Raw genomic sequence first — 14,363 nt, 5'->3', positions numbered from 1 at the left:
CAGAGCTGAAAAACCTTGCACCATAAGTCAGAATGCACATCAGGTTCAGAGATGCTCATCCCCAGAAACGGTTTCCGCATAACATGTTTGGCTAGCCTGTCGGCAAGTTCGTTGCCTGGGATGCCGACACGTCCTGGGGTCCACACAAACACCACTGAACGATGGGGCAGGTCCAAGGCATAGATGAACTCCTGGATGGACACCACCAAAGGATGGTGAGGGTAGCACTGGTCAATAGCTTGTAGGCTGCTCAAGGGGTCAGTACAAAGAAGAAACAATTCCTCGGGAAATGAATGGATATACTGAAGTGCATGAGATATGGCCACCAGTTCTTCAGTGAATACACTGCAGCCATAGGGCAAGGAATTCTGTTCACTATGGCCTCTGTGGACAAAGGTGAAGCCAACATTACCATCAGCCATCGAGCCGTCGGTGTAAACCACTTCACAGCCCCGGAACACTTCAAGATTCGAGAAGAAGTGACAACGGAGAGCCGCAGGGTTAACGGAGTCCTCAGGGCCACGCGAAAGGTCCAGGCGAAGCTTCAGCCTACAGCTACACCACGGAGGTTATGTGAATGGACCTTGAGGAGAGGTGGTGAAGGGAAGGACTCCAGTTCAGACAGAAGCGATCGCACACGAATCGCAGTCATTAGCCCTGACCTGGGCCGCCTATGCGGTAGGTGATCCACCGTGGTTGGGAAAAGACGGTAATTAGGATGTTCAGGAGAGCTATGAATGTGTGCAACATAACTGGCGAGCAGTTGTGCACGTCTGATCTTCAATGGAGGGACTCCAGCCTCCACCAGTATGCTTGTCACTGGACTCGTCCAAAAAGCTCCTGTCGCTAGTCGAACTCCGCAATGGTGCAATCGGTCAAGCAAATGCAATGCTGAGGGCACTGCCGAATCATAAATCACATCCCCATAGTCAAGGCAGGATTGAACAAGGGCTCTATAGAGCTGCAGCAGCGTGAAGCAATATGCATCCCAGCTGGTGTTGCTCAGGCAGCGGAGAGCATTGAGGTGCTGCCAACACTTCCGTTTAAGCTGACGAAGATGAGGAAGCAAAGTCAAACGAGCATCGAAAATCAGACCTACGAAACAATATGTCTCCACTACAGTGAGTGGATTGTCATTAAGGTAAAGTGCTGGCTCTGGATGTACGGTATGACACCGACAGAAATGCATGACACCAGTCTTCATGGCAGAAAACTGGAAGTCATGGGCTAGAGCCCATGACTGCACCTTGTGGATGGCTCCCTGTAGGCGACGCTCAGCAACACCAGTGCTGGAGCAGCAGTACGAAATGAAGAAGTCGTCTGCAAACAGAGAAGGGAGACAAAGGGCCCGACAGCTGCTGCTAGACCGTTAATGGCCACTAAAAATAGAGAGACACTCAATACAGAGCACTGCAGGACTCCGTTCTGGATATGGATGGAAATATGGGAGGCACCAACTTGGACATGGAAAGTGCGGAGCGACAGGAAGTTTTGGATAAAAATTGGGAGCGGACGCCGGAGACACCACTCCTACAATGTGGTGAGGATATGATGTCACCAGGTTGTGTCATATGCTTTATGCAAGTCAAAAAAGACGGCAACGAGGTGTTGGCGTCTAGAAAAGGCTGTTCGGATGGTAGACTCAAGGGACATAAGATTATCAGTGGTAGAGCGACCCTGGCGGAAGCCACCCTGACATGGAGCCGGTAGGTCACATGACTCCAGGACCCAACCCAACTGCCGACACACCATACGTTCCAGCAACTTACAAAGAACATTGGTGAGGCTAATGGACCGATAGCTATCCACATCAAGCGGGTTTTTACCAGGATTAAACACTGGAACGATGGTGCTCTCCCACCGTTGCGATGGAAAGATGCCATCACACCAGATCCGGTTGAAGATGATGAGGATATATCGCTTGTAGTCAGGCGATAGATGTTTAATCAACTGGCTGTGGATCAGATCAGACCCAGGAGCTGTGTCAGGGCAATGTGCAAGGGCACTCAAGAGCACCCACTCTGTAAATGGGGTGTTATAGGATTCAATGCAGCGTGTAGTGAATGAGAGGATGTTCCCTTCCAGCCACCATCTGAGTGTGCGACGGGCTGGGAGGTAATTCTCCGATGCAGAGGCCCAAGCAAAGTGCTCGGCAATCATATTTGCATTGGTAGATAACACGCCATTTATGGTAACACTGGGAACACCTGTTGGGGGTCTGGTACTTGAAAAGACGTTTGATCTTTGCCCAGACTTGGGAAGGTGACGTATGGCACCCAATGGTCGAGACATATCCCTCTCAACACTCCTACTTCCGTTGTTTGATGAATACATCGATGTTACCGTGTGGGGGAGATTCAACGCGAAATGTGTGTGTATTTTTAACAGTGGTATATCGGTCTTTGACGTATACACTGATTGCAGCTATAGCCATGTGAAAATGACCAAAAGGTTGAAATGGCAATAGTGGATATTGTAATAAATGTGCAGTCAAAGGCGTAAGAGTGAATTTCCATTTAAGAGGTAACTAACAAGGGAAACTCCCAACTGCACCCTCATCAGATTTAGTGGCAAGTTGGCCCATTGGACAGCCCATAAAAACTGAACACAGATCAAACATGAAAACGAGAAGAAGGTGTGCTGAACTGTGGAAAACAGAAGAAAAATAGAAACAGGAATGTTACAAATTTAATATGTGCAATATTGACCAATATTAATGAGATTTGAGTCATGGTCATCCAATCTAGTCATGGTGTTAAGACTGCGAAAGGGGAGATCCAGGTTGAAATCTCCCTAGTGCCCAACACCAACTCCCCCCCCCCCCCCCTTTTTCACGAAATTATGAACTTCCCATCCGGTCATTGACGTGTCTGTTCACTGTATTAAAATTTGTGTATGTGTCATGGCATAATGTCCGTTTGCAACAGCGATGTGTACGGAGGGACCTTCAGATGTATGTAACTCCTGTTTCTTCTACACAGGTGCCACATGTTATGCCTCTTGTGTTCTGTTTTAGAAGTTTTGACACTAATTCCACTGCTGTAACATAGTTCACGCCCGTTTATTAGCTGTTTTTATTTCTGTGATAGAGCTACGAGGCGTCTCACCTGCTCACACTATTCATCAAAGGATATGAGTCATGAGGTAAGAATATATTACCGTTGCAACTAAATGTGATGACTACGGAGGAGAGGTGAGATGCCGCATAGACCTCTCACAGAAATAAAAACAACAAATAAACGGGTCTGGATCATGTTACAATGGTGCAATTCAAGTGTCAAAACTTTTAAAAAGGAATGCAGGAGGCACAACATGTGGTACCTGTGTAGAAGAAATAGGAGGTAATTATGTCTGGAGGTCCTTTTGTTACACATCGCGGTTGCAAATGGACATTATGCCACGACACATACTCAGATTTGAATACAACAAGCAGACACATCAATTACCAGACAGACAGTTCATAATTTTGTGAAAAAAATTGGACACAAAGTAGATTTGAACCCAGATCTCCCCTTTCGCAGTCTAATACCCTGACCACACGATGATAGCCCAAGTTTTTCTTAAGCTGTCCAATGGGCCAACTTACCACTAAATTCGAGGGGAGTGCAACGGGGAGTTTCTCTTGTGCGAAGACCCAACACCACTGCAGCTGACACTGAAGGACAAACTTAACAATTTGTGGATCACATCACTGCACTTTAGTTTTCTGGAATGTCAAGGAAATGCACTGTGTAGTTACATATTAACATAACATATTTTGAGGATTACTGTTGTGAAAGGTTTTTGTGTTGCATTTTAATGTTTGGTGTGAATGTCACTTTATATTGAGTTACGAGTATTGTTAAATATTTCCACGACACACTTGCAACTAAAAAGACAGGTTGTCTTCCATCTTTTCATACAAAGGCACAAATATTCCAACTAGTAAATACAGAACTGCGGGAGGCTTTGAGTACACTGTTACATGCGTTGGAAGTAAAAAAATAATTTTTGGGAGCAGTTGCAGGCTCCCCATCAAAATCTGGCCATATCTCAGACTTTAGTGCTTCTACAGATTTACCTGTTAAAGCACCAATCACAAGTTCCATCACTAATTTTGTTGTTCTGGTAGTAGTACCTACAAATGCAGCACATGAAAAACCCACTGACAATTTTCATGTTTTCCTTCAGAATATTCATGGTGTGTGTGTGTGTGTGTGTGTGTGTGTGTGTGTGTGTGTGTGTGCGCACACGCACATAGCAGCGAATTTTAGCTAAACATCACACGACTGAAGTTCCCAGCAGATTCCAGGGCATATGTTGACTTACATGTAGTAAATTTATTATGGACCCTCGATTTTGAAACACTGGCCAGGGATTTAGTAGACTGCTATACCTAAAAAGGAGTGTCACTTTTTAGTGGAATAAGTTGTCTAACCTCTAACAAAAAAATGAAAATCATTTTACAGTATATGTGAATCATAACTGGGCCATATCCTGTTGAACCAATGTTGTTTGTGACAAGAGATTTTATAATTAGGCTCTTCTTGACAAGGAAGAAGAGTGAACTGTTTACGAATTCATTAAGGGAATAGATCCTCATGTAGGCTTGGAAATTCAGTCCTCCTTTCAGCGCACGTTACAAGACAATATCTGTTTAGCAATGCTGCAACAGGTAGTTAATCAGTTTGTGGCTTGGCATAACAAAGAAACCGGAACCCTCTGTAAGAAAATGAAACACCTACAGTCATCCTTATGATGTCATTTACTGTAAAGCTACCAGTTTCAGTACTTCAGTGCACCATCTTCAGGCCTTAGGCGATGCTAAAAGGGTTAAGACCATCTGTATATATGAAGCATCAGTGGCCAATATAAGTCGTTTATGCTGACTACCTGTAATTGTGATGATGTCTCTCCAACCAGTTATGTTGGCCACTGGTACATCATGTATACAGATAGTGTTAACCCTTTTAGCATCAGCTAAGACCTGAAGATGGTGCACTGAAGTACTGAGAGTGATAGCATACAATAAATCATATCATAAGGACGGGTATAGGTCACATAAGTGAACGGCAGAAGTCCTCCAGACCTCCTATCGAAAGGATGGACATGCAAGACCCACCCCATGGTTTTAGAGCAAAGATTAGAATTGGCCATTGTGGACAGACTGGCCACTATTCCAATGAGTGCCGCATGCCATGCACCTATTGCTGAGACGTAGAACACGAGAAGGTGTTCCAGGCTTCTTAATGTCCAGGAGAGAAATAGAGGAGTAGTTTGGTAGCACAGAGGTAATGGCAGAGAAATCACAGCTTAAGGTCTTAGTATGGGAAACAGGTTGGGTGGTAGTGTGTAATGACCTCACACAATTCCCACAATGAGCACAATCCTAGAGAACTATCAGAGTATAAGAAAACTGCAGAAAATAATTTCTACTGAGACAGCTGGATGGTAGACAGATCAAGATATTAGTAAATACCAGGGCACATGTGAGATCAGGATGTAAGAATTAGGGTTGTCACTCAGTTCCACCAGTGGTTTTTGTAAGAATGCTGTTATCGCTACGGTCCTGCCAGATCATGCTGCACACTGGAGAAAAAAAAATTTGAGTCTGTCGCAGAGTTTCTACCAAAGAAAGGTCATGAATTTGGCCGGATTCTAGGAAATGACTTTCTAGTATGGTTCCAGGAAACTGTAGACCTGAATCACAAACTGTCCAGGTAAGTGAAGCAATACAGTCATTTGACAGAAACAGTACCATACAGACACAAGGAAACTGTGAGAGAGGATCCATCTTGCAGTTTATGGCACAAATGCACTAATTGATCCCATACGACTATCAGTTCAGGAACAAGAAGGGGATTCCAGTCAAAGTCCAGAAAGCAAGAGGTACTAACAGTGATGGCTTGTGCAAAATCATACCAATGTGCTACAATGTGATGGCCTTAAGTCATTAAGGGGTCGTAATCTTAACTAAATGAATAAATTAATTTATATTAATGTTACATACATAAATTGAGCTGTCCAAATATATTTCATTTTATAATTAATAATTTAGCACTGCAAGGAATAAAATAAAATGGAATTATTAATCTGAGATCTGCAGGAATCGAACCTGGGTCGGCAAACTGCCAGTCTGGGATTTTGACCACTCACTCAAAATGCCATCATGACAGTGGTGGTTTAAAAATACCTCATACTATGCATACTAGCACAATACACTACAAGCAGTTTCAAAGCAGAAAAAAAAAACTGGCCTTTTGAATTCAGTAATGTGTGACAAATGATGGACTTCAGATTAAATATCTGTTTGGAACATGCTCTGCCCTTTTTGAAACCACCTTGGCCATTCATTCACCTAATTACTCTTCAGTGTTGCTTCTACTCTGTTTATATAATCTTGAAGAATATGTTGTATGCAACTCGTCGCAGAAAAAAAAAAAAAAAATTTTCAATAACTTCTTCAATTTCTTTGATAGTTGGGGGTAAACCTTAGTCTACATTTTCATGAGTGTGTGGCTGTTCAAGCTTATGGTTTGGCTGTGGACAATTAAGAAGCTGATTATAATATTTTACAAGTATTTCAAAATCTTCAGTGTTATTTAAGCCAAACTGGTGAGGCTTGTCCCATGCCCTTCTGTTGTTAGATTTACATTTGACGTATATCTATCTACAATGAAAGTTTGATTTTATGATATTTCTTGTAAGTTTGTTCACAAATGCCAGTATGCTTAGGTTTTGTCTTGCTGTAGCAGGTGGAAACTTGACATAGCAAAATCTGTCCTTTTAATAGATTTTACTGTGAAGGTCATACTACGTATTACATACATTCATAAAAATCTGAAAGACACCTCAAAATCACACCTCAAAGGATAAAATGCCACCATAAGAAGTGTGTTGACAATAGTGAAAGTACACAGAAAAGTTACAACTATTTTGTCAGATTGTGACTGTTGGGCATTGGTGCCATGAGTTGAAGTGTGTGACAAAAATTACAGTGGGAAAAGTGTTCCTGCACCTGGGCAATGTGCCGACTGACCCATCAGGCACTGTGATGGTTAAGTTGTGAAATAGCTCTCCACCAATGCTATCAACTGGAATTGGAACCACGACTTCTGTGTTACCAAAGTTCAAAAAATAGTTTGCAGGAAAGAATTTTTCTCCAAATTAGGCAGTTATCTGTAATGTAAATGTGTATTATGTACTGTTGAAAACATTGTTCACCCCCCCCCCCCCCCCCTTGGTGGATAAAGAAATCAGTATCTCATATCTCATTGGATCAAATGCACTGAACTCAATGCGGATTATATAAATACAATTTTCTCTTTTAGATTATCTATGGAAATATTTTGCATTTGAAGCTGTGTAACTCCGTCTCTGTGTAATCTGACATACAGTATTGTAGTGAATTGAAAATTTTTGTGTAAATTCTAGAACCACTCAGCCTTCTACTGTAACAAACACACAATATTCTAGATACGAGACTGGGATGGTAGAATCCTACCTACTGCGCGTCACATGTTTGTGTGTGCAGGTTAGAAATCAGTCGCGGGAAGAAAGTAGACACGGTGGTCGAACGACACAAACAAGTACCTGTCAGGCAATCCATAGAGGTTTTAGTGCATGTGTAAGAAAGAACCATCGAGTTTTTATGCCACTCTGTGCTTATTGTGTCATTGACTATTGTTATGTGAAACAAGAACAGTTGAGGAACTCTTGTAGACTCTTGACTTAGCCTTGGTAGAGGCAAGACTTATTTTCTGATTCATTTTAAGAAAGTCATGGTAGTCAAGCCAACTTTCTTTTAATTGTAACTCATTTTGTTTCTAATGTTCGACAGTACGAGGTACTTACAGAAAGTTGCATATGTATGTAGAAAGTGTGAATTATGCTGTGCATAAAAAGGTAAGTTTGTATGTCTACTTTCACACTTTAAGTCATTAGAATGTTAGAACATGGTGACCTGTGTGAACGGACCGAAAAAACAGGAATTTTCTGTCAAAAACGAGAAAAGAAGCTGTTGTGTGTTGCCATAGCAACCAAACATAATACTACAAAGGATTTACTCCGAGACATTGGAATATGTTCACGTACCCACTGAAGCAAAATTTGAAAGAAAAACAGTGAAGACACGAATTATTCACAACAATAAAAACAGCAAAGAAGATTTCGATGTATTTGTCTAGGAAGAAATACACATAGAATGCTTCAAGCACGAAGATCCAGTGCGGGGGGTATACAGCTCTCACACGATTCGCGGGGACGCAGACGCAGAAACCAACCTACATCTGACACCGCCGGCACCAGCTGCTGTTCACCGGTGCTGACCTGCCTCCACATCTGCTCACCTAGGCAAAGAGAATTCTACGACGGGTGAGCGCAAAACAACACTTAATTACTTTAGTGCAAACTGCTACCAGATACTGTTAAGAGAACTTTTATTGTGCAATTAGCATATTTAAAGTTGGTTTTAAATGCTTAAAAGAGCTAAAGCACATAAAAGTATGGAAAATCTACAACAGTTTGGGGAAACTCAAGACCCAGCTATGGCCATGAAAATTAGCAACGAAGTGCCTGACTGGGTTGAACTGATAAAATTAATCAAAGCTCAGAGTGCGACTCTAGGGTTGGTAAATTCTCAATTAAATGCTCAAAGTCTTAATTTAAACTCATTAGATTTGCAATTAAATACCCAGAGTGAAGCTTTAAATACCCAGAGTGAAGCTTTAAATACCCAGAGTGAAGCTTTAAATGCCCAGAGTGAAGCTTTAAATGCCCAGAGTGAAGCTTTAAATGCCCAGAGTGAAGCTTTAAATGCCCAGAGTGAAGCTTTAAATACCCAGAGTGAAGCTTTAAATACCCAGAGTGAAGCTTTAAATACCCAGATTGAAGCTTTAAATACCCAGAGTGAAGCTTTAAATACCCAGAGTGAAGCTTTAAATACCCAGAGTGAAGCTTTAAATACCCAGAGTGAAGCTTTAAATACCCAGAGTGAAGCTTTAAATACCCAGAGGGAAACTCTAAATATTCAAACAACAAATTTGGGTTTGTTAAGTGCCAAGGTCGACTCTCAAAGTGAAGAATTTAGTAATCTGCGGGAAGGCATGGGCGCTTTGAAAACTGAGTTTGACGGAATAACAACTAAAGTAGAGAATTTAAAAGTAGATCTAAGAAATGAGTTGACAAACTCTTTGACTACACATAAAATACACACGTTTACTGACCTTAGTCAGAAACAGAAGGTTAACTTTCAAGATTTGTCAAAAAGGTTAGAACTTAACATTGAGAACACACGTAATAACGTAGAATCCAAACTTATTGAAAAGTTGGGCTCTTTTGAAAACACGTACAATATTAAGTATAATGATGTAAGACATGAGTTGTATACTTTTCAAGAGAGTGTAGATAAGCAGAATGAGTTAATGCCAATCATTCAATCACAAATTACAGGTGTCAGTACACGGGTAGAAAATGTAGAAAGGAATTCCAAAGAGAAAATAGCTAACTCTGATATTATAAATGCAATTAGTTTGGAGGAACAATTTGGGGAAATTACATATCAAAAAGTTACTGAGAGAGTAACATCCGGGAATGTATTGCCTATTCCTTCTTCTGAAGAGTATGGACGACACGTGGAAAGTGGTTAAGCTTATCGAAGATAAAGTAGAAAAAAGGGTATCTTCACCTAATGTCGTATTAACTAGTGAAGCTGTGACTCATTGGGGAGCTAATTCAGGGTTACCTAGACAATTCCCTAAATTTAAGCTGGACAGAGATGTACATCAAACTCATTTCTTAAAAAGGTTTAACCAAGTATTACAAAAAAATTGGGAAGATTCAAAGAAGATCGAATTTGCTGTGGGGTATCTTCTAGGGGAAGCCTTAGAATGGGGTACAGTAAATATTGAGTGTGAAAGAAAAGTTAATATCAGATCCGTGGGACCCGGGCAGAGTCACCTATCCCCCAGGGGCCTTAACATTCTGAGTTAACAGGCAGAGTGACGACCGTCGGATCCCGAGTTGTTTTCAGTGTTTCTTCCAAAATAGTTTTCTTGCACCAAATTCCTTTAAAATCTAAAACTATCCTATAATCTCATTGCTTAAAAAACTGGATATGACCATAAAATAGAGAACAGCTTAAGAGAATCACAGAAAAACAGGTCATATCTAGACGAAATAAACTAAATAGAGTATTATATTTGTGGAAAATATAATAATATGTGACTAGTCGAACAATTGTGATACCATAGTGTATAGATTATCTACTTTGTATAGAGTATTTTATACCTTTTGTGAGAAGTGATGTAGATGGGAGGGTTTGTATAAATTTTGAAAGGGGTGGGTATTGTAGATAAGAGCAGGATTTACATGAACAGATACATCATGACTAACACAAAACACACAGCACACCTTTCAAATAACCCTTACAAACAAGTGTGCTTGATTCTTCATCATTTGCTGTTTCCATAGGGTTGTAGGATTTCCTTTGGGGATCTTGAGGGTGAAGGTGGGACAAGTCCATTCTGTAGGAGATGATTTAACACCAAACCTCCTCTGGCTTCTCACTCAAGTACCTGAGAGGTAGGGATCCTGAGGAAGGGGGGTGGGAAGGGTTTCCTGTCTTTGGGGCTATCTTCTTTCTCTTCTTCGAACCTAACAACCACATCTATTTTTTCCTTTCTTACTTCTCATCTTGAGGATCTGTCTATCTTTTCCCTCTTTCCATATTCACAAACTTCTATCACTGAAGTCCTTATTTCTGTGGTTACTAATAACCTACATCTTATCTTTAGATATGAAGGCTGAAGAACCAGACTACAGAAACACACATCCACAAATATACACTTCTACACAAACATTAAATTACATAAGACAAAGCCTGTCAAGATACGAGAACCGCCAGGGAAAAGAGGTGTACATAGGGAATCATGCACACATATATGGGGAGTTATGATGGCTCTGCGTCAAATATACATAAGGAGAGGTGCCCATAAAATAATGAATGATTAGAAAGCAGTAATGAGTAATGGATAAATAAGAAAAAGGCATAAGCAATGTCAGTGCAATAAAAACTCTGATGAAATGAAGGATAGTGGGATGTAAGTAGTATACATAGACATAATATCCATTGAAAGTATAGAAGTTGATAAGTAGAGGAGGACTCTAGGGAGTGAATGATATAATTAAAGGATGAATGTGAAGTTTTAGATAGATTTATACCTTTACCAGCAGATACTTAATTACGATATACACTCCTGGAAATTGAAATAAGAACACCGTGAATTCATGGTCCCAGGAAGGGGAAACTTTATTGACACATTCCTGGGGTCAGATACATCACATGATCACACTGACAGAACCACAGGCACATAGACACAGGCAACAGAGCATGCACAATGTCGGCACTAGTACAGTGTATATCCACCTTTCGCAGCAATGCAGGCTGCTGTTCTCCCATGGAGACGATCGTAGAGATGCTGGATGTAGTCCTGTGGAACGGCTTGCCATGCCATTTCCACCTGGCGCCTCAGTTGGACCAGCGTTCGTGCTGGACGTGCAGACCGCGTGAGACGACGCTTCGTCCAGTCCCAAACATGCTCAATGGGGGACAGATCCGGAGATCTTGCTGGCCAGGGTAGTTGACTTACACCTTCTAGAGCACGTTGGGTGGCACGGGATACATGCGGACGTGCATTGTCCTGTTGGAACAGCAAGTTCCCTTGGCGGTCTAGGAATGGTAGAACGATGGGTTCGATGACGGTTTGGATGTACCGTGCACTATTCAGTGTCCCCTCGACGATCACCAGTGGTGTACGGCCAGTGTAGGAGATCGCTCCCCACACCATGATGCCGGGTGTTGGCTCTGTGTGCCTCGGTCGTATGCAGTCCTGATGGTGGCGCTCACCTGCACGGCGCCAAACACGCATACGACCATCATTGGCACCAAGGCAGAAGCGACTCTCATCGCTGAAGACGACACGTCTCCATTCGTCCCTCCATTCACGCCTGTCGCGACACCACTGGAGGTGGGCTGCACGATGTTGGGGCGTGAGCGGAAGACGGCCTAACGGTGTGCGAGACCGTAGCCCAGCTTCATGGAGACGGTTGCGAATGGTCCTCGCCGATACCCCAGGAGCAACAGTGTCCCTAATTTGGTGGGAAGTGGCGGTGCGGTCCCCTACGGCACTGCGTAGGATCCTACGGTCTTGGCGTGCATCCGTGCGTCGCTGCGATCCGGTCCCAGGTCGACGGGCACGTGCACCTTCCGCCGACCACTGGCGACAACATCGATGTACTGTGGAGACCTCACGCCCCACGTGTTGAGCAATTCGGCGGTACGTCCACCCGGCCTCCCGCATGGCCACTATACGCCCTCGCTCAAAGTCCGTCAACTGTACATACGGTTCACGTCCACGCTGTCGCGGCATGCTACCAGTGTTAAAGACTGCGATGGAGCTCCGTATGCCACAGCAAACTGGCTGACACTGACGGCGGCGGTGCACAAATGCTGCGCAGCTAGCGCCATTCGACGGCCAACACCGCGGTTCCTGGTGTGTCCGCTGTGCCGTGCATGTGATCATTGCTTGTACAGCCCTCTCGCAGTGCCCGGAGCAAGTATGGTGGGTCTGACACACCGGTGTCAATGTGTTCTTTTTTCCATTTCCAGGAGTGTACATAGAAATGTATATTATGGTAATGAACCGTGAGGCCTACTCAGAAAGTATAAGGAGGGTGTACCCGGCAATCACTAAGTATAAAGGGCAGACTTAGCTATGTGGAGATAAAATTATCTGTGGCCTAAAAAAAAAAGTTTTGTAAGAGGCGTACCTACCAGAACGGAAAACGTACATGCTCTCATAAGGTCAACACACAAGCAAGGAATAGGTGCTGATCCTAGGAGAAGGGGACAGTATCATGACAAAAGTCACAAATTTTATAGGAATTATTCTGGAAAGTGTAAATTCTATGAACGGACTAGCATTATTATCTTTCGTGGAAGTAAATGAGTGTCAAAAGAACACTTTCATTTGCCCACAGTTCTTCCAAGGTACAACTAATGAAAATAGTACATACCAGGAAAAAGGTAGTACAAAAAGATAAGAATAGAAAATAGATTACTCAAGTGTCATAAACACCTGAAGTTTATGATTGAAAAAGGATATAAAGAAAAGAAAAAGTGTACCCACAATTACTAAATATTAGTAAAGCTGACTAAAACCACAAGTAAATGCTCACATCTTAATAAAGTAAAATAAGAAAGAGAATTGTTCCTGAAAGGAGAGATATGTATATAAACATACGTAAAAAATATACTGTTAAGATTTGGAATGTAATTATGACTGATATTACTTGCATAATGATTATGTATAAAGTATCGTGTGTTCGATCTGAGGAGGGGGAAACGTAGTGATTCAAGAATTTCTGTGTAAATTCTAGAACCACTCAGCCTACTACCATCTCGAACACACAATATTCTAGATACATATGTGGAATGGTAAAATTCTTCCTACTGCGTGTCACATGTTTGTGTGTGCAGGATTGAAATCAGTCGCAGGAAGAAAGTAGATGCAGCGGTCAAACGGCACTGACAAGTACTTGTCGGGCAATCCATAGAGGTTTTAGTGCATGTGTAAGGAAGAACCATGGAGTTTTTATGCCGCTCTGTGCTTATTGTGTCACTGACTATTGTTATGTGAAACAAGAACAGTTGAAGTAGACTCTTGGTAGAGGCGAGACATATTTTCTGATTCATTTTAAGAAAGTCATGGTAGTCAAGCCAACTTTCTTTTAACTGTAACTCATTTTGTTTCAAATTTCAGACAATACAAGGTACTTACAGAAAGTTGCATATTTATGTAGAAAGTGTGAATTATGTTGTGCATGAAAGTCAAATACATCGCTAACTGATGAAAAGGAAGGTTTGTATGTCTACTCATTTTATAAGCAGAAAGGGGCTTAAAAGTTCCTGTACCTAGCTCTATTCAACGGAGAAGAAGACGAGATTTTCCAGCAGCTGACTATCAAATAAAGAAGAAGGGCTGCAAAATTCCAAGTAAGTCACCTCATAAAGAAATGGAATGTGGTTTGTCGAAATAAATCAGTATAATCCAGACTCTCACTCACAATTTAAGTCATCAGAACATTAGATTATTCATTTTACTGTGTAAATACTTTTATACTATATATTTTAAAATTTTTATGAAATTTTTCTACATTATGATTTTACTAAGAATCAGTACTGAAGATGGGAAATTGAAGCAGTAACAGCTGTCAAATAGTCAAGAAGTCATTTCAGAACACAAATGCTATGCATACTGAGTACTTTCCACATTTGCTCACCAAAAATATTGTTGTATGTGAGTACTGTGATAGAAAAAAAGGTT

The 14,363-nt window shown here is 41.8% G+C and overlaps 1 protein-coding gene across 1 annotated transcript in view; it reads right to left on the bottom strand.

Moving 5' to 3' along the window:
• LOC124613723 (longitudinals lacking protein, isoforms H/M/V-like) overlaps positions 1-14,363 on the bottom strand; it is a gene marked incomplete at its 3' end in the record, with an annotated part of 232,414 nt that overhangs the window by 171,793 nt on the left and 46,258 nt on the right. The gene's annotated exons all lie outside the window — the stretch shown is intronic.

Source organism: Schistocerca americana, chromosome 4, assembly GCF_021461395.2.
Source record: "Schistocerca americana isolate TAMUIC-IGC-003095 chromosome 4, iqSchAmer2.1, whole genome shotgun sequence".
In the NCBI taxonomy this organism is placed as follows: Eukaryota; Metazoa; Arthropoda; class Insecta; order Orthoptera; family Acrididae; genus Schistocerca; species Schistocerca americana.
Note: the sequence above shows the minus strand (reverse complement) of the source record. Positions and strands in the feature narration are given on the sequence as shown.